This window comes from Phyllobates terribilis, unplaced genomic scaffold (genome assembly GCF_046119375.1).
Source record: "Phyllobates terribilis strain yellow unplaced genomic scaffold, ASM4611937v1 Scaffold_5__5_contigs__length_657084704, whole genome shotgun sequence".
NCBI classification, from domain to species: Eukaryota; Metazoa; Chordata; class Amphibia; order Anura; family Dendrobatidae; genus Phyllobates; species Phyllobates terribilis.
Window position 1 is genome coordinate 293,844,014 of NW_027362765.1, and position 26,492 is coordinate 293,870,505.

Genomic DNA, 26,492 nt, shown 5'->3' on the forward strand with positions numbered 1-26,492 from the left:
GATCGCTAATCTGATACTCTGCAATGCTTCTGCACTGCAGAGCATCAGACTAGCGTCTGACAGGCAGGGAGTAGGTGTGTCAGCTACTGCTCTGAGCGGGCGCTGACAGGCCACCTTGCTTGAAGGACCCCGTGGCCATCTTGGGACCAGGGGTCAGCATGGAGACCATCAGCACTACGCGATCACATTGCTTTGAGCTGATGGGAGTACAGAGGAAGCTCACTCCCTCTGCGATGCCCTGAGATGTCGCTGTCACTATTGACAGCGGCATCACAGGGGTTAAACTCCCGAGACTGGTGGTAGCACTGATCATGGGCATTGCTGCAGGGTATAGCAATAGAGAACAAATGGAGTCAGCTCACCCTCCATGGATTTCAGCATGTTGGAGCCAGGAATAAAGTGTGGTCACACGTAGAATTAATGCAAAAAAGAGATGAAAAATTTCAGCTCCAAAAAGTTATATTAAAAAATTCCAAGTTTTTATTACATCATTTTAAAATCTGATGAGGTCACAAGTTACATGGAAATTCACATAGCAACACGTTTCCATACCTCCCAATTTTTGAAAAACAGAAAGAGGGACAAATTATGCGGCGTGCGTAATGCGCCGCTGCAAATGACTCGCCCCCTGGGCCTGTGTTGTGTGTGCGGGGAATACCCGGAGCCGGATCGCTGGGGGATGCTGGGGTTTGTAGTCTCCGTGGCGATGACCCAGCCCGTGCCCAGGGTGGTCAATTCAGTGGCAGTCTATTTGTAAGGTTTTAAGTTAATTGTCCGACTACGCCACCCGTGGATTGCGGCCAGTGCGGACCGCCGCTGCAAGGCAGACCGCTGGGGCCGATGGGGTATGCAGCTCAGGTGGTGTGACTCCCCACGGTAGGAGTGCAGCCCCAGGGCAGTGTAGTAGAGGATGGAAGTGATGGTGCGGGCGTCCCAGTACTAATAGTGCCGACGCGGTGAGAAAGCACAGAGACAAGGTGTTGCAGTTCAAATGCTTTACTCACAGTTCTCATCCAGGTCACTTGTGCTCAGGTAGGACCGCCCGAGCCGTGCTGCGTCCATCAGGCAAGGGGCTCGGTCAACCCCCAGGTAATTCCGGAGTGTGGCCCAGGACTCCCTTCTATTCCTTTCTTTGGCCGTGCCCCACCAGTGACACTACTTTTGTCCAGCTGCCTCGGGCCTTCTCCTGGGAGGGCTTCGTGCTCGCTGCCCTGACCCTATGTGGTATGCCTTTCTAGTAGGTGTAGTGAGGGGTCGCACCAAGATATGATGGCGACCGTCGGTCCTTGGCTGAGGATTAGTCGCCTCCACCAACTTGAGATCCGGTACCCTGTTCTGCCAACCCGTCACCCGCAATCTCCTGGGCCTTTGGGGTTCCTTCTGCCTTTGTGTCTCTGGGCCTCTCTTGGTGTTCTGTTTCTTTACTTCTTTCTTTTCTGTCCCTTTCTGTTCCTTGCTGTTACTGTCCTTCTCCTCTGGCTCTGGCCTTCACTCTAGGCCTGCCTCGTGGAGCTGGGCCCTGGCTGAGCCACAGCTCTCTGTCAGCCCTCTCTGGCTGAACTCCTTCTCTCACTCCTCTCCTCTGACTGTCTTGTCTCCTAAGAGGATGCCCACCTTATATACCTCCCTCTCTGTGTATGAGCCCAGGTGACTTGCAACCAATGAGCTCCTTCCTATGCCCAGAAACCCTCCCCTCCTGCTCCTACATCACTGGGTGTGCTTCCCCCTCCCCACTCCAGCCAGGGACAGATGCTGTCGTGCCTGCACTTCTGTCCCGTGGGAGCACCGTTGAGCTGTCCCCCGGAAATGGGGTGTGTGTGATGCATGCAGCCTACCAAGCCTTGGTCCACACTCCCTCCTTGCCCGGGAGTGGGATACCACACCTCTTGTCTGAGGTGCAATACCCCTGTAGCGGCCGAACCCTCGGAGCGCTACATTCCCCCCTGGTAAATCACAGCACGTCCTCGGGCTAGAAAAGAATAAAAACAATTTAAAACATACAAAATTTTTAGAATGCATTCGCATATAAGACACTAACTATTTAACCCCACCCTTTATGGGAGGCACTTTTCTCTTTTTAACGTTACTGATACACTTTTTTCTTTTCTTTAACATTCTTCTTTCACTAGCTATGGTCAAAACTACCGGAACTCTTTTATCATATAAAACATCACATAAAACATTTGCATTATTACTCTAGCAGCATATAAAACCTTTTCATGTAAAACATTTTCAAGTGAAACAATTTTTTTCAAAAACACATTCTTGAGTTCTGGCCGCGGTGCAACTTGCGACCAGGTGTTCCCTCTTCTTAAAGGTGCAACAGTCCAATTAATTTGTTCTGAGGTAGATGTTGCAGTCTTTTTATAAAACCAGTTGGGGGCGCTTTAAGAAGCGCAACTATTTTCAAGATGGCCGCTCTCAGTCCTCGGCCAGGTAAGGAATATAGGGGGTAACTTTGGCAGGTAACAGTCCACATTAGTCCCAACGGGGACCACACTTCAATCCAATAACAGTTCCAACAACAGTTCTTATACCCTGACGGGTAACTATTTACAGTTCCACTTTACCGTTCACTGGTAACGGTGTCCTCCTGATGCTCCTTGCTCTTCCGGGTAGTCTTCGGATCCGTCCGGACCCTCTGGGTACTCAGTGTCTGGGCGGTACTGCAGTTCCTCCTCAGTCAAGCTGTGGACATGGAGGGCGTACAGTCCTTTAGCGCCCTTGTGCCGGGTGTAAGTGACCACATCACCGGGGTACAGGTCACGTCCGTGATGTCCCTCTGGCAGGTGACTCTCAACGTCTCTCCTGGTCACGAAGACGTCGGTTGCGGCCTCCGGGTCTCTAATGAAGCCCCAGCCGTGCTCCAGCAGGAACTTTACCACGGTCCCGGTGGCTCGAGGACCGCGTAAGGCTTGGGAGTCCTGGCGGGCCCTCCGCTTTTGTTCCGCGCTCCGGGTTTGGAGCCGCTCCTCCCTGATACGTCTCTGCCGCCGCTCTCTCTTCAAGACGGCCAGCTGCTGATGGCAGGACTCCAGGCGACGGGCTGCGTCCGCCCGGGTTTCTTGGGGGAACCCCATTAGATTTTCGCCAGTGGGGTCCCACTCAAATTGGGCGTCTTCCAGCGAGAGCGGGGTGTTCTCTGCGGGCTCCGGAGCCGGTATCAGAGGCTCGCGCGGGGGCTGGGTTTTCCAGGGCTGACCGCTGGTCAGTTCAGCCGGCCATTCCAGCGGCAGTCCATCCGGACCAGTATGCTGGGCAAACAGGTCCACGCCCAGCGGTGGTAAGGCAGGGGACCCCAGTCGGGGAGCAGCGCCCGGGGGCACTCGGCCTTGCGACCAGGCCGGTGGTCGTCTGCTGGTCGTGCCCGGGAGTGGCGCAGCCAAGGTGGAGGGCGCTGGTGAGGCAGTGGCGCCTGGGTGCACTAGGCCTTGCGTCCCGGCCTGTGACGTCTCTCTCTTTACTGTGCCCGGGTTCAAAGGGCACAGCCTGGGGCGGGGCGTGACAGTGACGCTTGCAGCCTGAGGCCTAGCTGGCGGCGGTGGAGGCGTGGTGTCAGGTACGGTCCCCGGGGCTTCGGGTCCCGCAACGGAAGGTGGGGGCAGGCTGGTGGCCTCAGGGTTTGGGGTGATGACGTCCCCGTTACCTGCCTCAGTCTCTGTGGCCTCCTCCGCGGCGTCGTCCGCAGCTGCCGGTCCACCTTCACCGCCCTCGGAGGCAGGCGTGCGGCTCGGCCCTGGTGTTGTCTCCTGCTGGCGGTTTACGTGCTGCTGGGCCAACTCCTCCTTCCATCCAGCAAACACATCTCGCTGCGCCCGGACCATCCTCCGATTTAGATCTTCTAGCGCTACTCGCGCACACTCCGGGTCTCTGGGCAGCTGCGCCAGCAACTCCGTCAGGCTGCACGGTGGTTCGGCCTGCAGCAGGCTGCGGGCCAGGGTGCTGGTGGGGTTTGCGGCTCCTTCCATCTCCGGGTGCGGGGCGTCCAGACTGATCCAGACCGCACCCTGCCCCACAGTTTTCTTTCCTGTCCGCCCCCATGGGGGGTGGTCTTGGGACCACCTGCTGACAATCACCTTCAGGGGCAGCCCCCCCACGTTGATGGACATTTCCACAGCCGCACTCATGGCTGTTGGGGGTGGGCTCCTTCTTTGGCGCCATTCTGGGACCTGGCCCACGATGGGAGGTGGTTTCCTGTTGTCTTTTGGCGCGCACATTATGGCGCTCGTTCTTCTGGGGCGGGCGCCATCTTTAATACGATAAAACAGTCTCTTTTCAGGCGCGCAATACCCGTTTGTGGCGGGCTGCTAACGATCCTGCCGACTACGCCAAAGTTGACTCGCCCCCTGGGCCTGTGTTGTGCGTGCACGTGTGTGCGGGGAATACCCGGAGCCGGATCGCTGGGGGATGCTGGGGTTTGTAGTCTCCGTGGCGATGACACAGCCCGTGCCCAGGGTGGTCAATTCAGTGGCAGTCTATTTGTAAGGTTTTAAGTTAATTGTCCGACTACGCCACCCGTGGATTGCGGCCAGTGCGGACCGCCGCTGCAAGGCAGACCGCTGGGGCTGATGGGGTATGCAGCTTAGGTGGTGTGACTCCCCACGGGAGGAGTGCAGCCCCAGGGCAGTGTAGTAGAGGATGGGAGTGATGGTGCGGGTGTCCCAGTACTAATAGTGCCGACGCGGTGAGAAAGCACAGAGACAAGGTGTTGCAGTTCAAATGCTTTACTCACAGTTCTCATCCAGGTCACTTGTGCGCAGGTAGGACCGCCCGAGCCGTGCTGCGTCCACCAGGCAAGGGGCTTGGTCAACCCCTAGGTAATTCCGGAGTGTGGCCCAGGACTCCCTTCTATTCCTTTCTCTGGCCGTGCCCCACCAGTGACACTACTTTTGTCCAGCTGCCTCGGGCCTTCTCCTGGGAGGGCTTCGTGCTCGCTGCCCTGACTTTATGTGGTATGCCTTTCTAGTAGGTGTAATGAGGGGTCGCACCAAGATATGATGGCGACCGCCGGTCCTTGTGACGCACCCCCTGGGCCATATTCTTTAGGGGAATACCCGGAGCCGGATCAGATGGGGGTTGTAGTCTCCGAGTGGCTGTGACCCGGTCCGTGCCCAGGGTGTCAAGCTCAGAGTATGTGGCAGTCCTACAGATGTTATAAAGTTCTTTATGTCGACTACGCCACCCGTTGTATTGCGGTCACTACGGCCGCCGCTGCAGCAGGGTCCGCTGAGGCTGATGGTGTTGGTGCAGCTTTTGATAGTATAACCCCCAACGGGTGGGGTATAGCCTCAGGGGGTCAGGTGCAGAGGATGGGGGTTGTGGTGGTGCAGCATAGATGGTAATTAAAGACAGAGTCGGGTTGTGCAGTTTAGGGTATTTACTTACTGCTGATGTTCCGGTCACTCCAGCTTCAAGTGACCACCCGAGCCGTGCTGCGTCCACCAGGTCCTGGATTCAGCCAACCCCCAAGCAAGTCCGGAGCGTGACCCTGAGCCCTCCTTCCTGTCCTGTCTTCTGGCCGTCCCCACCAGGGATCCACCTAGGTCCAGCTCCCTCGGGCCTTCTGTTGGGAAACCCTTGGCCTTGGGTTCCCTGACCCTACATGTGGTTTGCCTTCAGGGTGGATGTGGTGGGTGGCCGTGGCAGATCCTGCCCACGGCCTCCGGTCTCTGGCTAGGGTGTGCTTTAGCCCCCACCAGTTTGGGATCCGGTACCCAGTTGCCAACTCTTCACCCGGTGATGGACTTTGGGTTCTCAGAGTCCTTTTCTTTCACCCCCTCTGGATCTTTCTTCCTTTCTCCTCTCTCTCTCTCTGGGGCTGCTCTGCTCCTCTTCCTCTGGCTTCTCACAGACTGACTGACTGTGGCAGACTGACTGACTGACCCTGATCTTAGATGGTGCCCACCTTAAATACTCCCTCTATGTGTGAGCTCAGGTGACCAGCACCCAATGAGCTCCTATCTTTACCCAGGCTGCTCCCCCTATCTGCCCCTACACTACTGGGATGTACCACCCCCCTCCCACTCCAGCCAGGAACAGACTCGGTCGTACCTGCACATTTCTAAGTGGGAGTACCGTTGGTCTGTTCCTCGGAAATGGGATGTGTGTAGTGCATGCAGCTCTCTGGGCTCAGTTCCACACTCCATCCTTACCCGGGAGTGGAATACCACACCTCTGGGTTGAGGTGCAATACCCCTGTAGCAGCCGAATCCTCAGGGTGCTACACTTGGATGAGGATTAGTCGCCTCCACCAACTTGGGATCCGGTACCCTGTTCTGCCAACCCGTCACCCGCAATCTCCTGGGCCTTTGGGGTTTCTTCTGCCTTCGTGTCTCTGGGCCTCGCTTGGTGTTCTGTTTCTTTCCTTCTTTCCTTTCTGTCCCTTTCTGTTCCTTGCTGTTACTGTCCTTCTCCTCTGGCTCTGGAATTCACTCTAGGCCTGCCTCGTGGAGCTGGGCCCTGGCTGAGCCACAGCTCTCTGTCAGCCCTCTCTGGCTGAACTCCTTCTCTCACCCCTCTCCTCTGACTGTCTTGTCTCCTAAGATGGTGCCCACCTTATATACCTCCCTCTCTGTGTATGAGCCCAGGTGACTTGCAACCAATGGGCTTCTCCCTATGCCCAGAAACCCTCCCCTCCTGCTCCTACATCACTGGGTGTGCTTCCCCCTCCCCACTTCAGCCAGGGACAGATGCTGTCGTGCCTGCACTTCTGTCTCGTGGGAGCACCGTTGAGCTGTCCCCCGGAAATGGGATGTGTGTGATGCATGTGTAGCACCCTGAGGATTCGGCTGCTACAGGGGTATTACACCTCAAGCCAGAGGTGTGGTATTCCACTCCCGGGTAAGGATGGAGTGTGGGACTGAGCTCAGATAGCTGCATACACTACATACATCCCATTTCCGGGGGACAGATCGACGGTACTCCCACCAATATATGTGCAGGTACGATAGTGTCTGTCCCTGGCTGGAGTGGGAGGGGGGTGGAACATCCCAGTAGTGTAGGGGCAGATAGGGGGAGCAGTCTGGGTAAGGCTAGGAGCTCATTGGGTGCTGGTCACCTGAGCTCACACATAGAGGGAGTATATAAGGTGGGCACCATCTTAGATCAGGGTCAGTCTGTCTTTTGTAGAGTGAGTCAGAGGAGCAGAGCAGAGAAACTCAGCCAGAAGGGCTGACAGGGAGTTGTGGTTCCGGCTGGGCCCAGCTCCAAGGCCAAGTCTGAGAGAGAGAGAGGAGTCAGAAGGACCCAGAGAGAAGGAGAAGGAACCCCAAGACCCCAGAATACAAACAGCAGGGTGAAGGGTTGGCACCCAGGGTACCGGATCCCAAGCTGGCAGAGAGAAAAGCACACCTTAGCCAGGAACCGGAGGTCGTGGGCAGGATCTGCCACGACCCTCACCAAATCCACTAGAAAGGCAGACCAAGCATAGGGTCAGGGAGCCCAGAAGAGGTGTACCCACCAAGAGACCCGAGGGAGCCGGACATAAGTGGATCCCTGGTGGGAACGGCCAGAAGAGAGGGAAAGTCAGACAGGAGCTCAGGACCACGCTCCAGAATTACTTGGGGGTTGGCCGAGTCCAGGACCTGGTGGACGCAGCACGGCTCGGGTGGTCGCTTCAGGCCAGAGTGACCATAAGAACACCCGTAAGTAAAAACCCCTGAACTGCACAGCCTGACTCTGAGTCTTCTTGCTGATTCATCCTGCACCTTCACAACCACCATCCTCTGCATCTGACCCCCTGAGGCTATACCCCTCCCGTTGGGGGTTATACTACCAGAGCTGCACACATACCACCAGCCTCAGCGGACCCTTCTGCAGCGGCGGCCTTTTGACCGCAAATCAACGGGTGGCGTAGTCGACACTAAGGACCTTTACCAACATCTGTAAAGACTGCCACACACTGAGTTTGACACCCTGGGCACGGACCGGGTCGCCGCCACTCGGAGACTACAACCCCCATCTGATCCGGCTCCGGGTAATCCCCAAACAGCACTGGCCCAGGGGGCGCGTCAACTTTGGCGTAGTCTGCAGGATTTCGTGCCCACAACCACCGGGTACTGCGTGCCTGAAGAGAAGTTCAAATTTACCTTAAGAAGAAGTCTCCCGCCGGTTCCAGAGGGTCCCCGCCATGGGACGCCATCACGGATCATTTCCCGCCGGTTGCCCGCCATCTGCAGCTTTTTCCCGCCATCCACGGAGTTTCCCGCCACTGGGAGACGATTCCCGCCATTTCCAGAAGATTTCCCGCCTTGGAAGAGCGGACGCCATTATGGGCGTGCCAGAGGGTGGCAAGAGGTCACCTCCCATCGTGGGCCAGGTCAAGGAATGGCGCCAAAAGCGGAAACCGCCCCCACCAACAGAGACTGTGATGCTAGAGATGTCCATCAGCGTGAGAGAACTGCCCCTGGAACTGGCAATCACAAAGTTGCCCCGGGACCACCTTCAATGTGGGCGGGGACAGAACAAAAGAGAGAAGATGGGTGCAGCCTGGAGGAGTCTGGAGAGAGCGCACCCGGAGACAAGAAGTCTGGAGAGGACTCCGGAGGAGTCGTACCCGGAGATGGAAGGAGAGTCAGGCAGCACCGACCCAGTGGTCAGGAGCCTGCTGCAAGCAACAACCCCACTAGGCTTAGTGGAGATCCTGGCACAGCTCCCCCGAGACCGGGAGTGTGCGCAGACCGAGCTGGAGCGCCTCGCACGGAGGATGGCCCAGGTGCAGCGAGAGACGCTGACGGAGTGGAGCCGAGAGATGGCCCTGCAGGCAAGAACACGCCAGCGAAGCACGCTACCCGAGATGAGGAGACAGACCGCCTCTGAGGATGGTGCAGGAGGAGTGAAGGCCGGAGACGACGCCGAGAAGGGAGCTGGACAACTGGAGGCAGGTAAAGGGGACGTCACAACCCCGAGCCGAGAAACCGCGTGCCTGCCCCAGCTCCCCGTCGCAGAGCCCGAAATTCCCCCTGCCGTGCCCGTCGCTGCATCGTCACCGCTCCAGACAAGGCCTCAAGCAGAAGCCGCGGCCGCGACCCCTGTGACGTCACGCGCCTCAACCCTGAGCGCGGCAAAGCAGGAAACACCACCGGCCTGGTCGCAAGGTCTAGTACCCCCGGGCGCCGCAGTACCAACAGCGCCCTCTACCTCCACTGAGCCACCGGCCTGGTCGCTGGGCCAAGTAACCCCGGGCGCCGCCGTCTTCACGGTGCCCTTTACGTTCAGGGTGCCCCAAGCCTGGTCGCAAGGCCTAGTGAACCCGGGCGCCGCTACCACCACCGCGCCCTCAACGTCCACCGTGCCGCACCTGGGTGAAGACTTGTTTGCCCAGCACACGTGCCCGGATGGGCAGCCCTTTGTGTGGCCACCGGAGTTCCACCATCCCCGACTCCGGAAAGAAAGACCCCTAGATGAGCCCCTGATTCCGGTTCCGAAGCCCGTTAAGATCACCCCACTCTCGTTGGAGGAAGCGCAGTTTGCGTGGGACCCCACCGGAGGAGACCTCATGGGATTCACCCAAGAGACTCGGGCAGCCGCAGCTGAGCTTGCGGAGTGCTGCCGGCAGCAGTTAGAGGTCTTTGACCGGGAGCGAAGAGAGAGGCGGGTCCGAGAGCAGCGGCTGCAGGAACAGAGCGCAGGGCAGAAGAGCAGGACCAAGAGAGACCCCCGTGCAGCTCATGGTCCCCGTGCCACCGGGACTGTAATTAAATTCCAACTGCAGCACGGTTGGGGTTTCATCAGGGATCATCACACCCCCGGCGACGTCTTTGTCACCAGAAGAGACGTGGAGTCCCATCTGCCGGAGGGACACAGAGGTCGTGACCTATATGTAGGGGACGAGGTCACATTCACCCGGCACAAGTGTGCCAAAGGACCCTACGCTCTCCATGTACACCGGCTGACGGAGGAGGAGCTACGGTGTGAAGAGGAGCAAGAGGATCCGGACGGGTCTGAAGGAGGAGCAGGAGTACGCCGTCATTAAAGTACGGTGAAGAGACTGTACATAGTTACCCGTCAGGGTATATGCCATGCTGCTAACTTAAAATAAGGTCCCCGTTGGGACAAGTGTGAACTGTTCCAGTGTGTCCCATCTCCCCACAGGCTGAGGACTGTGAGCAGCCATCCCTTTTCCCCACTGGTCGAGGACTGAGAGCGGCCACCTTCCCTTGTATATAGTTGCGCTTTCTAAGGCGCCCCCTACCGGTTTTATAGGAAACTGTTGTTTTTCTACAAGAGACTGTCGCACTTTACCCGGTCACAAGTTGCACCGTGGCCGGAGGAACAAGAGTGTTATTTATGAAAAGTTTTATATGAAAAGTTTATGCTGATAATATATGATGTTTTATATGTTTATGTTTTATGAAAAAAAAAATGTATGTTTGTAGATGTTTTTATTCTCTTACAGCCCGAGGACGTGCTGTGATTTACCAGGGGGGAATGTAGCACCCTGAGGATTCGGCTGTTACAGGGGTATTACACCTCAAGCCAGAGGTGTGGTATTCCACTCCCGGGTAAGGATGGAGTGTGGGACTGAGCTCAGATAGCTGCATACACTACATACATCCCATTTCCGGGGGACAGATCGACGGTACTCCCACCAATATATGTGCAGGTACGATAGTGTCTGTCCCTGGCTGGAGTGGGAGGGGGGTGGAACATCCCAGTAGTGTAGGGGCAGATAGGGGGAGCAGTCTGGGTAAGGCTAGGAGCTCATTGGGTGCTGGTCACCTGAGCTCACACATAGAGGGAGTATATAAGGTGGGCACCATCTTAGATCAGGGTCAGTCTGTCTTTTGTAGAGTGAGTCAGAGGAGCAGAGCAGAGAAGCTCAGCCAGAAGGGCTGACAGGGAGTTGTGGTTCCGGCTGGGCCCAGCTCCAAGGCCAAGTCTGAGAGAGAGAGAGGAGTCAGAAGGACCCAGAGAGAAGGAGAAGGAACCCCAAGACCCCAGAATACAAACAGCAGGGTGAAGGGTTGGCACCCAGGGTACCGGATCCCAAGCTGGCAGAGAGAAAAGCACACCTTAGCCAGGAACCGGAGGTCGTGGGCAGGATCTGCCACGACCCTCACCAAATCCACTAGAAAGGCAGACCAAGCATAGGGTCAGGGAGCCCAGAAGAGGTGTACCCACCAAGAGACCCGAGGGAGCCGGACATAAGTGGATGCCTGGTGGGAACGGCCAGAAGAGAGGGAAAGTCAGACAGGAGCTCAGGACCACGCTCCAGAATTACTTGGGGGTTGGCCGAGTCCAGGACCTGGTGGACGCAGCACGGCTCGGGTGGTCGCTTCAGGCCAGAGTGACCATAAGAACACCCGTAAGTAAAAACCCCTGAACTGCACAGCCTGACTCTGAGTCTTCTTGCTGATTCATCCTGCACCTTCACAACCACCATCCTTTACATCTGACCCCCTGAGGCTATACCCCTCCCGTTGGGGGTTATACTACCAGAGCTGCACACATACCACCAGCCTCAGCGGACCCTTCTGCAGCGGCGGCCTTTTGACCGCAAATCAACGGGTGGCGTAGTCGACACTAAGGACCTTTACCAACATCTGTAAAGACTGCCACACACTGAGTTTGACACCCTGGGCACGGACCGGGTCGCCGCCACTCGGAGACTACAACCCCCATCTGATCCGGCTCCGGGTAATCCCCAAACAGCACTGGCCCAGGGGGCGCGTCACATGCAGCCTACCGAGCCTTGGTCCACACTCCCTCCTTGCCCAGGAGTGGGATACCACACCTCTGGTCTGAGGTGCAATACCCCTGTAGCGGCCGAACCCTCGGGGCGCTACACAAATTTTGGCCACGCCCCTGGCCATACCCCAATCAACGCCCATTTACCATTATCTTTCTCCCCAGGCAGGAGGAGTTGTCAGAGGGGTGGTGGTAGTGAGGGAAATTCAGCAGACAGCTGAGACCGCAGGTTGTAGACCCAAATCCGGGACTGTCCGCTGTATCCGGGACAGTTGGGACTAGAGATGAGCGGATGGATTCCTGGGTCTGCAGTTCAGCATCCACGTCAGTGGTACCTGGCGGCTGGATAGGAGGCCGTGAATCTCTTATCTTTCGGGACAGCGCGATGTCACCTGTGCGTCCTGCTCATCTCTTGTTGGGACCTGTGGATTATTTTTTGTTCCTACATTCACAGTTAGAGCCGCCAGAACTTTCTCATCTTTATGTAGCTTCACTATAAGACATCCGGCTTTTTTGTGTCTGTAGGGCCGTGTTCACACATTGCAGAAATACTGTGTTCTTTGTTTTCTGCAGATGTCCGCACCAAACTCCACAATAGCAATCTCTTCCCCTTATTGGATGCGTTTCTGGTGCAGATATGAAGCCGTGTTTTTAAGGTGCTTTTTATAGTACAGAAAAGCTTTGCACTTAATGAAGTATCTGCGTTTTTTTAGGCTTCACATAGAAGCATCTGAAGATGCTGCTGAACTCTACGGTAGTGATGAGCGAGCGTGTGATGTTAACCCTTTCGGCAAGCACGTTCAGCATTTGTTAGCGCCGCCACGGCTGCATGTGTCACGGCATCCTGCATGTGTCACGGCCTCCTGCATGTGTCACGGCCTCCTGCATGTGTCACAGCTGTCTAACAGCCACGATACATGCTGCTGCAGGGGTTCAAACATAGATGCCAAACACTCAGAAAATACTCGGCGAACACGTGCTGAAAGGGTTAACAATGCATACTCGGTCATCACTACCCTGCGGTTTTGGTGCATTTTCTCTCTATAGGCTTCTTCTGAAAAAAACGCATGGAGAAAAAAAACACCGCTGCATTTTTAAGTGCAGAATCAAAGCTTTTCTGTACTATTAAAAAGCGTTAAAAACTGTGCTTCATATCTGCCCCAAAATTGCATCAAATAAGCAGGAAAACGCATAAAAGAAATGCAGCAAACACCAATAATCAGAGAAGATTGTTACTGCGTCATGTGGTGCGAACACCTGCAGAAAAAAGCAGCAGAAAGAATGCAGCATTTACGCTACGTCTGAACACGGCCTCAACATTACAGCTTTATTAAATTTTTTATGGGTTTAATAAAGAAAAAATATCAATTACGCCATTTTTTTTACACCATTTACCGATCCCCGTAAATAATCTGATCGCTGTGTTCTGCGGGTTGTTACGATTACAGGGACACCAAATATGTCTGTGTTGTTTGCTGATTTGTGATGTTCTTTATTTTTTACAAAACGCAAATGACAATATTTTTTTAATTATGAAATGTTTTTCTTTATTATTTTTTTAGCAACTTTATAGGCTGAAAAAATCTCTTATTCTCCCTGTAAAATAAAATTACATATATAGTACCCAGCAGTGTATTTAGATCAGTATAATAAGCCTATAGTCAAAGCCTGCAGTAAAGGTCAAGTAGACAGAATTCTAGCAATGATTTAAGTAGAGCTCAGAAGGATAAGTGTCTGCTGTGACAGTAGTGTTTTAAGGTTGTGGGTTCAAGAACCAGGGACTCACAGAAAAAAAAAATAATTTGTAATTGTTCACAAATTTACTACTTTTATTTATAGGATCAAACAAATCATTTTCTTCAGCTCAGTATACAATGTATTTCTATGGAGATGTATACTCTGCTTCTGTACTGTCTGTGCTTCTTGACTCTACAATGCATTGCCTGCATTGTAGAGTCAAGGTAACTAAATCCTCCTGTGTTTACTATTGAGTGCTGTAGCTCAGTGGTTAGAGCTACAGCCTCTGCACATGGAGTTTGAGTCCCTGCAGATGCGATCACAGGAATAAGAAGAGGTGAGCATAATATAATTTAATTTATTCACTGACCAGTGAGCGGCCCTGCCCCCCGAGGAGGAGGAGGTGCTACGGAGCAGTGAGAGGCGAGTATAAATAGAACCGGGAGAACAGCTTAGCCGTGACGGGAAAGTAACGTTCGGACTATAAGACGCACCTCCCAAATTTTAGGGGGGAAAAGTGCATCTTATAGTCCGAAAAATACGGTGATTTCTTGATTGAGAACAGGTGTGGAAGTAATCAGGCCTGTGTGTGGCTACGGAAATTGAACTCCGCTTCCCAAACATGTGATGAACCACAGTTAATTTATGTTTTGGAGGGGGGGGGGCAATCACTTTTTCACCCAGGGCCCTGTAGGTTTGGATTTATTTTTCCCTTAATAATAAAGACCTTATTTTAAAAACTGCATTTTGTGATTACTTGTGTTATCTTTGTCTAATATTTAAATTTGTTTTCTGATCTGAAACATTTAATTGTGACAAACATGCAAAAGAATAAGAAATCAGGAAGGGGGCAAACATTTTTTCACACCACTGTATTTCATCAAGTTCTGTAGTATCTGGACTGTGCCTGTTTTCTACCAGATACTCTAATATTATGCTCTTGTCTCAGCTGGGCAGGGCTCTGCTCCCTTCTCATATGGCCACCACCTTTTGCTGTGTTCCTCGTTGTTTTAAACAAGTAATTTAGCATGTCTCAATTACATCATTGCATTAGGCCTTTTAAGGTCCAGTTGAAGACACCCCTATCTTTGCTTGTTAAAGGGAATCTGTCAGGTTTCTCTTAGTGCTTCAGATTCCATCTTAGAGGCAGACAGTGTTCCAAAACATCAGAGCTGTGAGAGCTGCAAAAAATGTGTTTGTAAGGAGACCGAGGTGAGTTCTACTGTCCTGTATTAGTTAATTGTCTCACTCAGGCAACTCCCTTATTTATTAAAAATAAGCTCTGAAGGCAGATTCTCATTCAGAACAGTGTCCTGCCCATAGTCCTGAACAGCTCATTTATATATAAGAAAAATGTGGATTTCTCTCTCACCCATGACAGCACCACGTAGAGGGGATCCACCCTTCAAGGACAGGAAACCTGCAGAATAAAAGGACGGTACCTCTCCCTCATATCAGTTCGTTTCCTATCCTTGATGGGTGAACCTTTCAATGGGCGTACCTGAAGAAAAGAAGAAAGAAGATGAACGTCAGTGTAACATACCTGGCGGCGTCCTTGCATGGTGGTCCATCTCCCACTGTGCAAGAGAGCGCACTTGATCTCCTGTCCAGAATGTCTCTCTGGCTTCCCTCCATGCTGTCTGTTTGTGTCTGTTTCTGCTGCTTAAGGGCGGCGCCCGATCACTTCCTGCTTTTTGTACCTGCTGTGGGTCACGCCCCTTGTGCGTCCTCAGCCTATTGCTGTCTGACACTTGGTATATAGCTCAGCAGCTCCCTTCTATGCTGCCTGAGCATAGTGTTTCCTTTAGTGTGTGCTTGCACTCTGAAGGTGCCAGGTCCCGTCTCTTGTCTCCTGCTTTTTGTATCAGTTCCCGTGTCTGAACTGAGTCCTGTATGTCTCCTGCTTTGCGGTATCAGTTCCCGTGTCTGAACTGTGTCCTGTATGTCTCCTGCTTTGCGGTATCAGCTCCCGTGTCTGAACTGAGTCCTGTATGTCTCCTGCTTTGCGGTATCAGCTCCCGTGTCTGAACTGAGTCCTGTATGTCTCCTGCTTTGCGGTATCAGCTCCCGTGTCTGAACTGAGTCCTGTATGTCTCCTGCTTTGCGGTATCAGCTCCCGTGTCTGAACTGACTCCTTTCTGTGTTCTCTTGTCTGTCCTGTCTGAACACGCTCCTAGCCTGTTCCTCTCGCCTTCTAGTGGCCGATTTCCTAGACCTGCTCCTGTGTCTGGTCTGTCCTGTCTGAACACGCTCCTAGCCTGTTCCTCCCGCCTTCTAGGGGCCGATTACCTAGACCCGCTCCTGTATCTTGTCTGTCCTGTCTGAACACGCTCCTTGCCTGTTCGTCCTGCCTCTCTGGGGGCCGTATTCCTAGACCCGCTCCTGTATCCCGCTGCAGTGTCGGTCTCCTCCGTACACTCAGTTCCAGTCTGAACTCTCTCCTATCCTTTACCTGTTTTGCCTCTATGTCCGTTCCCTTCCTTTTTCTGCAGAGTCTGAACTCGTACCTAACTCCTGCTTGTTGTCTCTGTACTCCCGTTTGTGAGTTTGTGGTCCACTCGCTACTTCACTGCAAGTACCCTGTGGGTGTCTGGCTCTGCCTTTCCCTTCCTGTCTGTTCCGTGTGAACAGAGCCCTGTCCCCCCTACTCAGCCTAGCCTGCTCTGACTCCTTGCTCACTGCTCCGGCAGTCCTGTCCTGCCCTGCTTCTGCCCACTGCTCTGGCAGTCCTGTCCTGCCCTGCTTCTGCCCGCTGCTCCGGCAGTCCTGTCCTTCCCTGCTTCTGCCCGCTGCTCCGGCAGTCCTGTCCTGCCCTGCTTCTGCCCGCTGCTCCGGCAGTCCTGTCCTGCCCTGCTTCTGCCCACTGCTCCGGCAGTCCTGTCCTGCCCTGCTTCTGCCCGCTGCTCCGGCAGTCCTGTCCTGTCCTGCTTCTGCCCGCTGCTCCGGCAGTCCTGTCCTGCCCTGCTTCTGCTCGCTGCTCCTGCAGCCCCGTCCTGCTCTGTTCTTGCCCACCGCTTCGGGCGTTCCCTCTCTGCTGTGGTTGTCTACCGCATCTGCGGTTCTGTGACCCAGTCTGTACTGGGTCTTAACCTTTCTGTGCTCCAGCCCGTCCTTTCGGCCAGTACCTCCCTGCCTGCATACTCGCCTGTATCCACCCATCTGCATACCTGCCGTGTTTGCTTATATCCACCAGTCTGTGCCAGCCTAACCTGCCTGTTCCTGAGTCCCAGTGTGTACTGGGTCCTATCCCGCCTGTGTTCCTACCTGCTAGTGCCTTCCTGTCTGCACTCTAGCTGTGCTTGCCTGTACCCCTCTACCTGTATTGTTCCTGAGTCCCAGTGTGTACTGGGTCCTATCCCGCCTGTGTTCCTACCTGCTAGTGCCTCCCTGTCTGCACTCTAGCTGTGCTTGCCTTTACCCCCCTGCCTGCATACCCGCCTGCCTGCATACCAGTCGTGCCTGCCTATACCCACCAGTCTGTGTGCCAGCCTACCAGCCTGTTCCTGTATTCCCCTGTGTGGGTCAACAGCCGTGTCCGGGGTCTGTCCTGGAGTAGCACCTGGTCCCTCTGCTCGGTTCCTCCTTGGTGCACTGGCGTCGTATGCCGTCGTGCGACCCTGGTCGGATCGGGTGAATACTTAGTCACGCCCCTCCAGGCATTCACTCTCCGGCACGGTCCAGTGGAATCACTACCAATCACACGCACACGCCGCTTAGCCCGGGCGTGTGCATAACAGCATGCTCAGGCCATGGTTCCCGTTGAGCCCCACGGCCTTCGCTCTCTGAGAAGTTTTCCAGCGAATATATGCATTAAAATAAATAAATAAATTTTTTTCCCTTAGCTGAGTTCCAGGCGAATTAAGCACCGTCCAGATGGATCTATCAGCTCTCGTTCCTGCGGATCCGCCACGTTACTATGGGGATCCAAGACAGTGTCGTGCATTTGTGGAGCAATGCATGCTACACTTTAAGGCCTACCCTCTCTATTTTCCTTCCGATTGGGCTAAGGTGGCCTTTATTATGTCTTACCTGGCGGGTGATGCCTTGGAATGGATCAACCCCCTATATGAAACACAGGATCCGATCCTCCTGGACCTAATGGCCTTCCTGGTGGCCTTTCTAATGGTCTTCGATGATCCTAACCCGGAGGCTCCTGCTGAAGCTTCACCTCCCAATATCCCGGAGCAGCCCCGATGGGTAATGTGTGTGGGTAGCGCAATAGTCCTCCAGCCCAATGAGACTACTGCCCACCCAGAATCCTCACAGGGTGACTACGCTTTCCGGAATACTTCTCTCAACCTCAAGAGGCAGTCCAGACGTGCTAGACTTAGAGGCAAGCCGTCACGCCAGGGTCTGTCCTCCCTGAGACCTCCTGACCCCAACCTTGAAGTCCCTACTGAAGCTTCATCTCCCTGTATCCCGGAGAAACCCCAATGGGTAATGTGCGTGGGTAGTGCACCAGTTCTCCTGGCCGAAGAGACTCCTGCCCATCCAGACTCCACACAGGAGAACTTCCTGCACCCGGCATCAGATGCTTCTTTCTCTTTAATCGGTGTGCATGTCCAAGGATGCTCCAAAGCTGTGGTTACCTCAGAGTCTGTGCACCTCTACTACCTGGCGGAGGATCCCCTGTTGCCTCCTGAACCCTCCGGGATACCACTCGATGACAAATGGAGAGAGACTTCTCTACACCCGGTACTCAATACTTTGTCCGCTTCGTCCTGTGAGCCTGACAATGGGTACCCCAAAGTGGTAGTTACCTCCGAGTCTCTACACCCCTCCGACCAGGCGGAGGATCTCCAGTTGTCTCCTGAACCCTTCGGGGTGCTACCTGGTAGCGAAAGGACAGAGACTCTCCTATACTCTGTACCTGATACCTCGCTCGCTTCGTCCAGTGAGTCCAACTTAGTGTACTCCGAAGCAGAGGTTACTCCTGAGTCTCTACACCCCTCCGACCAGGCGGAGGACCTCCAGTTGTGTTCAGAATCCTTCGGGGTGCCACCTGGTGGTGAATGGACAGAGACTTTCCTATATCCTGGATCTGATACCTCGCTTGCTTCGTCCAGTGAGTCCGACCTAGTGTACTCTGAAGCAGAGGTTACCCGTGAGTCTCTACACCCCTCTGACCAGGCGGAGGACCGCCAGCTGTCTCCAGAACCCTTCGGGGTGCCACCTGGTGGTGAATGGACAGAGACTTTCCTATACTCGGTACCCGATACCTCGCCTGCTTCCTCCAGTGAGTCCGACCTAGTGTACTCTGAAGCAGAGGTTACCCGTGAGTCTCTACACCCCTCTGACCAGGCGGAGGACCGCCAGCTGTCTCCAGAACCCTTCGGGGTGCCACCTGGTGGTGAATGGACAGAGACTTTCCTATACTCGGTACCCGATACCTCGCCTGCTTCCTCCAGTGAGTCCGACCTAGTGTACTCTGAAGCAGTTGTTTTCTCTGAGCCTCTGCACTCTTCTGACCCGGCGGAGGACCTCCAGTTGTTTCCTGAATCCTCCGGGATACCACCAGATAACAAAGAGACAGTGACTTTTCCTCATTATGTACGTGATAACCCGTCTATTTCTTCCTGTGAGCTTGACAAGATGTACCTCGAAGCAGAGATTACCCTTAAGTCTCTGTCCCCCTCCAACCCAGTGAACGACTGGCCCTCGAATTCCCTGCGGAAGATTCTGGCAGGCCTGAAGAAGAGGGGGCGTAAGGGGGGAGGTACTGTAACATACCTGGCGGCGTCCTTGCATGGTGGTCCATCTCCCACTGTGCAAGAGAGCGCACTTGATCTCCTGTCCAGAATGTCTCTCTGGCTTCCCTCCATGCTGTCTGTTTGTGTCTGTTTCTGCTGCTTAAGGGCGGCGCCCGATCACTTCCTGCTTTTTGTACCTGCTGTGGGTCACGCCCCTTGTGCGTCCTCAGCCTATTGCTGTCTGACACTTGGTATATAGCTCAGCAGCTCCCTTCTATGCTGCCTGAGCATAGTGTTTCCTTTAGTGTGTGCTTGCACTCTGAAGGTGCCAGGTCCCGTCTCTTGTCTCCTGCTTTTTGTATCAGTTCCCGTGTCTGAACTGAGTCCTGTATGTCTCCTGCTTTGCGGTATCAGTTCCCGTGTCTGAACTGTGTCCTGTATGTCTCCTGCTTTGCGGTATCAGCTCCCGTGTCTGAACTGAGTCCTGTATGTCTCCTGCTTTGCGGTATCAGCTCCCGTGTCTGAACTGAGTCCTGTATGTCTCCTGCTTTGCGGTATCAGCTCCCGTGTCTGAACTGAGTCCTGTATGTCTCCTGCTTTGCGGTATCAGCTCCCGTGTCTGAACTGACTCCTTTCTGTGTTCTCTTGTCTGTCCTGTCTGAACACGCTCCTAGCCTGTTCCTCTCGCCTTCTAGTGGCCGATTTCCTAGACCTGCTCCTGTGTCTGGTCTGTCCTGTCTGAACACGCTCCTAGCCTGTTCCTCCCGCCTTCTAGGGGCCGATTACCTAGACCCGCTCCTGTATCTTGTCTGTCCTGTCTGAACACGCTCCTTGCCTGTTCGTCCTGCCTCTCTGGGGGCCGTATTCCTAGACCCGCTCCTGTATCCCGCTGCAGTGTCGGTCTCCTCCGTACACTCAGTTCCAGTCTGAACTCTCTCCTATCCTTTACCTGTTTTGCCTCTATGTCCGTTCCCTTCCTTTTTCTGCAGAGTCTGAACTCGTACCTAACTCCTGCTTGTTGTCTCTGTACTCCCGTTTGTGAGTTTGTGGTCCACTCGCTACTTCACTGCAAGTACCCTGTGGGTGTCTGGCTCTGCCTTTCCCTTCCTGTCTGTTCCGTGTGAACAGAGCCCTGTCCCCCCTACTCAGCCTAGCCTGCTCTGACTCCTTGCTCACTGCTCCGGCAGTCCTGTCCTGCCCTGCTTCTGCCCACTGCTCTGGCAGTCCTGTCCTGCCCTGCTTCTGCCCGCTGCTCCGGCAGTCCTGTCCTTCCCTGCTTCTGCCCGCTGCTCCGGCAGTCCTGTCCTGCCCTGCTTCTGCCCGCTGCTCCGGCAGTCCTGTCCTGCCCTGCTTCTGCCCGCTGCTCCGGCAGTCCTGTCCTGCCCTGCTTCTGCCCGCTGCTCCGGCAGTCCTGTCCTGTCCTGCTTCTGCCCGCTGCTCCGGCAGTCCTGTCCTGCCCTGCTTCTGCTCGCTGCTCCTGCAGCCCCGTCCTGCTCTGTTCTTGCCCACCGCTTCGGGCGTTCCCTCTCTGCTGTGGTTGTCTACCGCATCTGCGGTTCTGTGACCCAGTCTGTACTGGGTCTTAACCTTTCTGTGCTCCAGCCCGTCCTTTCGGCCAGTACCTCCCTGCCTGCATACTCGCCTGTATCCACCCATCTGCATACCTGCCGTGTTTGCTTATATCCACCAGTCTGTGCCAGCCTAACCTGCCTGTTCCTGAGTCCCAGTGTGTACTGGGTCCTATCCCGCCTGTGTTCCTACCTGCTAGTGCCTTCCTGTCTGCACTCTAGCTGTGCTTGCCTGTACCCCTCTACCTGTATTGTTCCTGAGTCCCAATGTGTACTGGGTCCTATCCCGCCTGTGTTCCTACCTGCTAGTGCCTCCCTGTCTGCACTCTAGCTGTGCTTGCCTTTACCCCCCTGCCTGCATACCCGCCTGCCTGCATACCAGTCGTGCCTGCCTATACCCACCAGTCTGTGTGCCAGCCTACCAGCCTGTTCCTGTATTCCCCTGTGTGGGTCAACAGCCGTGTCCGGGGTCTGTCCTGGAGTAGCACCTGGTCCCTCTGCTCGGTTCCTCCTTGGTGCACTGGCGTCGTATGCCGTCATGCGACCCTGGTCGGATCGGGTGAATACTTAGTCACGCCCCTCCAGGCATTCACTCTCCGGCACGGTCCAGTGGAATCACTACCAATCACACGCACACGCCGCTTAGCCCGGGCGTGTGCATAACAGTCAGGAATTTACCAGACCTGGCCAGGTCGATCCAGGCAGCGGGGAAGGCCCTGCCTCAGCTGGTGCAAGATCCTGAAGTGCCACCACTGGGTCTAGGGGGACCATGATGGATGAGCGGGAGGAGCGTGGCCGCAGCACCATAGTAGTCGTTGGTTTGCCAGGGGGCGCTTCCTTATGATGCAGGCACCGGGTTCAGGTGACCGGTAGTAGTTCCAGCGATGGAGCCGGAAGTTGCCAGGAGGGACACGCTGGGGGCTGGTTCTACTTTTAAAAAATGGCTAGGACACCAGGAAGGCATTCTGTACAGCTTCAGTGATCCCTTCAGGCATAATGGAGGAGTTTAAGGAGCCAGAACAGCAGCAGAGGCAGCGAAAGGTGCGGCAGAATGAAGATTCCCAGACGACTTCACGGCATCGTGAGCATGGCAGTGGATGTTCGGATGGAAAAAGCAGCAGGTCTACTCAGCAGAACAGAGGCTCAAGCAAGGTGGACAACTCTCTGACCTCCAGAGGAGATCTATCGGAGGATGTGGTCCCTCCTCCAATTCCGGTACCCCTGGTTGCTTGTCAGTGTTAAATGATCTTTATGAAAGTTCACTTTATAATAGGGGGTCCCCTTTCTTCTTCTTTTTTTTTAAGGGAAGAAAGTGTGTAGCGAAGGCCAAACACAGGGATTGTGTGCTCTGTGGGAAAGAGTTTCCCGTTACCTGGAAGAAAAATCTCTGCCAGTAATGCATTGCACAAATGTTATGTGAGGAAACCCCTAACTTCGCCTCCGAATTGAGATCGATAATTAAAACGGAAGTTAAAAATTCCCTTAAATCCCTGACATGGGGGGAGGTTAGTAGGAATAAAAAGGATAAAGAATCCAGGAAGTGGTTACCAGAGTCTGATATTTCCGATAGTTCAGAGGAGGAAGGTGAAGAGAGGGACGTAGGTTCATCTACTTCAACTTCATCATCAGAAGAGGACATGGGAGGGTGCCACTGCTTTCCAGTGGAAGAGACGGATAAACTTGTTAAGGCCATTAGATCCACTATGGGGGTAGTAGATCCAAGACCGAAGAGGTCTGTACGAGACATAAAGTTCGGCGGTCTAGAGCAAAGAAAGCGCCGATCCTTTCTCCTGAATGAGAAATCCAGTTATTAATTAAAAGGGAATGGAAAAAAACGGAAAGGAAAAATCCCTCTCTCCCCTCTTTTAAAAGCTAAGTATTCTTTCGATTATTCATCCTCGTCATCCTGGAACAAAACCTAAAATTAGACGTAGCGATAGCTAAGGCCTCTGAAAAGTTTGCCCTACCCTTTGAGGACATGGTGTTGTTGAGAGGTCCCCTGGGTAAAAAGGCAGACACCTTCCTTAAAGGTTCCTGGGAAGCTTTGGGCGGAGGTTTGAAGCCAGCTGTAGCAGCAACTTGCACAGCAAGTTCATTAATGATCTGGCTAGACCATTTGGAGAAACAACTCCGAGACAAAGTATTAAGGTACAATGTGTTAGCCACTATTCTTTTGTTGCGAGTGAGCAGCTGTATTCCTTTCAGATGCCACTGCTGATTCGGTTAGGCTGGCAGCCAGGTCAGCAGCGTTTTTTAATGTGGCTCGTAGGGACCTTCAATTAAATGTTTGCCCGGGGACCTTCAAACAAAATCTAAACTCTGCTCTATTCCCTGTGAGGGCGAATATATTTATTTGGGTCGACATTGGATAATATTCTTGAGAAGGCAGGCGATAGTAGGAAGGGATTCCCCAACCTCCCCATCCCATTTTCTAAGAAATATTTTCGAAGCAGAAAGTTTAATCGGAGGAGACCCACCAGAGATCAGAACAAGTGGGAGGATAGAAGGAAGAAGGGTAAAGGCTTTCTATTTGGAGCCCTCCCACCACGACAGTAAAAAAACTTCCCAGTGATGTTTTTCCCCAGGTGGGGGGAAGACTATCCCTCTTCCTCCCTGCCCGGGAAAAGATTTCTAAAAGCAATTGAATCCTCAGCTTAATAAAGACAGGCCTAAAGATGGAGTTCCAAATAGTTCCCCAATCAAACTTCACCATGACTCCCCTGTGGTCTTCACCAGAGTAACAATTGGCGTTAGAGTCCGAAGTTCAGGACTTAGTAAGAAAAGCAGTCCTTCCGGAGATTCCCTTTTAGGAGAAAGGGAAAGGATTTTTTCCCCCTTATTTCTGGTGAAAAAGCCAGATGGAGCTTTCAAGACAATCATCAACCTGGAAAAGGTTGAACAAATTCCTGAGAATTCAGACTTTAAAAATGGAATCAATAAAGGCTGTAAAAATTATCTTCCCACATTGTTTTATGACAGTCTTAGACCTGAAGGATTCATATTATCATGTTCCTATACACAAAGATTACCAAAAGTTCCTCAGGGTAGCTGTTTCCATAAATGGGATGATCAGGCATTTTCAGTACACAGTCCTTCCATTCAGCCTAGCAATAGCTCCCCAAGTATTTACCAAACTGATTGCAGAGGTAATGGTACACCTGCGAGAGAATGATGTTCTAATTATTCTTTATCTAGATGAGTTTTTGATCATAGGCAACTCAGTCCAGCACAGCAGAATTCAGATGGAATTGGTCATGACTTCCTTAGAAGACTTAGGGTGGCTCTTACATTTAAAAAAGACAAAACTAGAGCCAAAACAAAGAAGTTTCTCTGACTCATATTAGACTCCAAGAAACAGGAATGTCGCCCTCCAGAAGAAAAAATAGAAAAAGATTGCTGGCCAGATATCACAGGCATTGAAATCCCCCTTCATTTCCCTGAGGAAAGCCATATTCCTTCTGGGTTCCTTAACCTTTTGTATCCCAGAGGTACTATAGGCCTAGGTTCAGACCAGGGAACTACAATGGGACGTCTTAAAGAATGAGATTTCCCTGGGAGGACATCTAGAAGGGCAGATGACTCTATCTTCATAAACTACTCATTCCCTGGGTTGGTGGCTAAGTGTAGAGAAGCTAGCCAGAGGAGTATCTTGTGTTAACAGCATTACTTGAGTAGTGACTACAGATGCAAGCCCCAGGGGTTGGGAGGCTCATCTAAAAGATATAATAGTCCAGGGTATTTGGACATGGTTCACCTAGTTAAGCATGATGTCGGTCACCAACCCCTGGGTGCTCCCGGAGGTTCCGGATCTTCTCTCCTAGGGGCAATGTATTATCCTCATTGTAGCCAATCTGCATTAGACAGCTTGAAATTTGAGAGGGCGCTTCCGAGGGACAAAGGATTCTCTCCTAACTTGATTTCTACCCCACTTCTGAGTAAGAAGGCTATCACCAATAAGGCTTACGGGAAAACCTGGAAAAAGTTTCTCTCCACCTCAGGGTCCAATGTGCAGGAGGCGGTACTAGTTACTGCCATCCCAGAGTTTCTATAGAGGGGGTTAGAACAGGGCCTTTCTACCAGTACGCTTAAGGTGTAAGTTTTTGCGCTAGGAACCCATTATAATTATGACCTAGCAGGTAATTGTTGGGTCTCCCGGTTTATTAGGGCCTCCTCTAGATCTAGGCCCATTTTTACCTGGAAATTGCCCCCTGGGACTTGAATTTGGTTCTGACAGCTTTGACCAACTCTCCATTTGAGCTCTTAGATTCAACATCTCTTAAGATCCTCTCACTTAAGATGAGTCTATTAGTGGCTTTAACATCAGCCCACAGGGTTAGTGACATTCAGGCCCTTTCTGCAGGCCCTCCCTTTACACAAATCCTAGATAATAGGGTCATTCTTAAGCCAGAAGTAAAGAGGTGTCTAGTTCAGTACCTGTCAGCCACCCAGATTTGGAGGAAGGATAGGTCTCTATTTTTTTGTTTTCAGGGACCTAAAAAGGGGCTCAAGACCTCAAAATGCACATTAGCAAGATGGATCAGGCCATCACTCTAGCCTACTTGTTGAGTGGGAATGTCATTCCAGAAGGATTAAAAGCTCACTTCACAAGGGCAGTGGTAACCACCTGGGTGAAGAAATTAGATGTTTCCATAGAGCGAATCTATAAGGCTGCAACATGGTCTTCTCCCTCAACTTTCTACAAGCACTATTGGTTGGATCTGGCCTCTTCTTCTGATCTCATCTTTGGGAGAAAGGTTCTGCAGGCTGTGGTCCCTCTAGTTCTCTGTAATTCTTTCCGTGGTGCTGTCATAGGTGAGAGAGAAAGACATAGATACTTACCGGTAACAGGATTTCTCGGAGCCCATAACAGCTCTCTTATAATCCCTCCCATGTTGTGTGGGTGAGCACACTTTGTTTTGTTTGTATGTCACAGGGTGTTTAAAAGGCATTATGATTTTGATGTTTGCCTTGTTGTAGTAACCATTGGAGGTCCTCTCGTGCTCTGTATTCCAACTGATGCGAGGGAGAGGTACCACCCTTTTATTCTGTAGGTTTCCTGTCCTTGAAGGGCGGATCCCCTCTCCGTGGTACTGTGATGGGCTCTGAAAAATCCCTTACCGGTAAGTAACTACTAGTGATGAGCGAACGTGCTCGCCACTGCTTGGTACTCGCTCGAGCATCACTGTGCTTGATGCGCTCGGCGAGTATTTCCGGGTTGCTCGGCGCTTGGTGAGTATTTCCAGGTTGCTCGGGCGGGAAGTCGGGTCCCCTCTTTGCATGTTTGGCACTCTTTAAAGAGCCTTTAACATGCAGGGATTGCCTGCCACGCAATGTAATGCCATAGCCATGTTGGTTGTAGGCATTACAGTGATTGGCTGGCCGCACAGCATCATCAGGTCAATAGAAGACCTGGCGCCGCTATGCTCATCACAGTGTACCCCAGAATCAGGCAGAGTAGGGAGAGGTGCTGCTGTGTCAGGGAGAGATTTGCTTGCTTAGTATAGATATTCCACAACATATATATATATATATATATATATATATATATATAACTGAACTAACAGTCCTTCTGAGGACTAATCCAGCTGCATATAATCAGCGCTAGGCAGGCAGGCAGTGTATGTGGTAGACTGCTGCTGTAATAATTACAGATATTTGTAGACATAGCCCCAGATATCAGGGGCCAGGGCACTTTTTTTTTATCTTAATCCTGGTTATTTGCTTAAAAAGCAATCCAGAGTACACCATTTTTCTGCTCCATTTGCTTGTTCTCACTCCAGAATAAAGCCAGATTTGTTCCATATTTCAG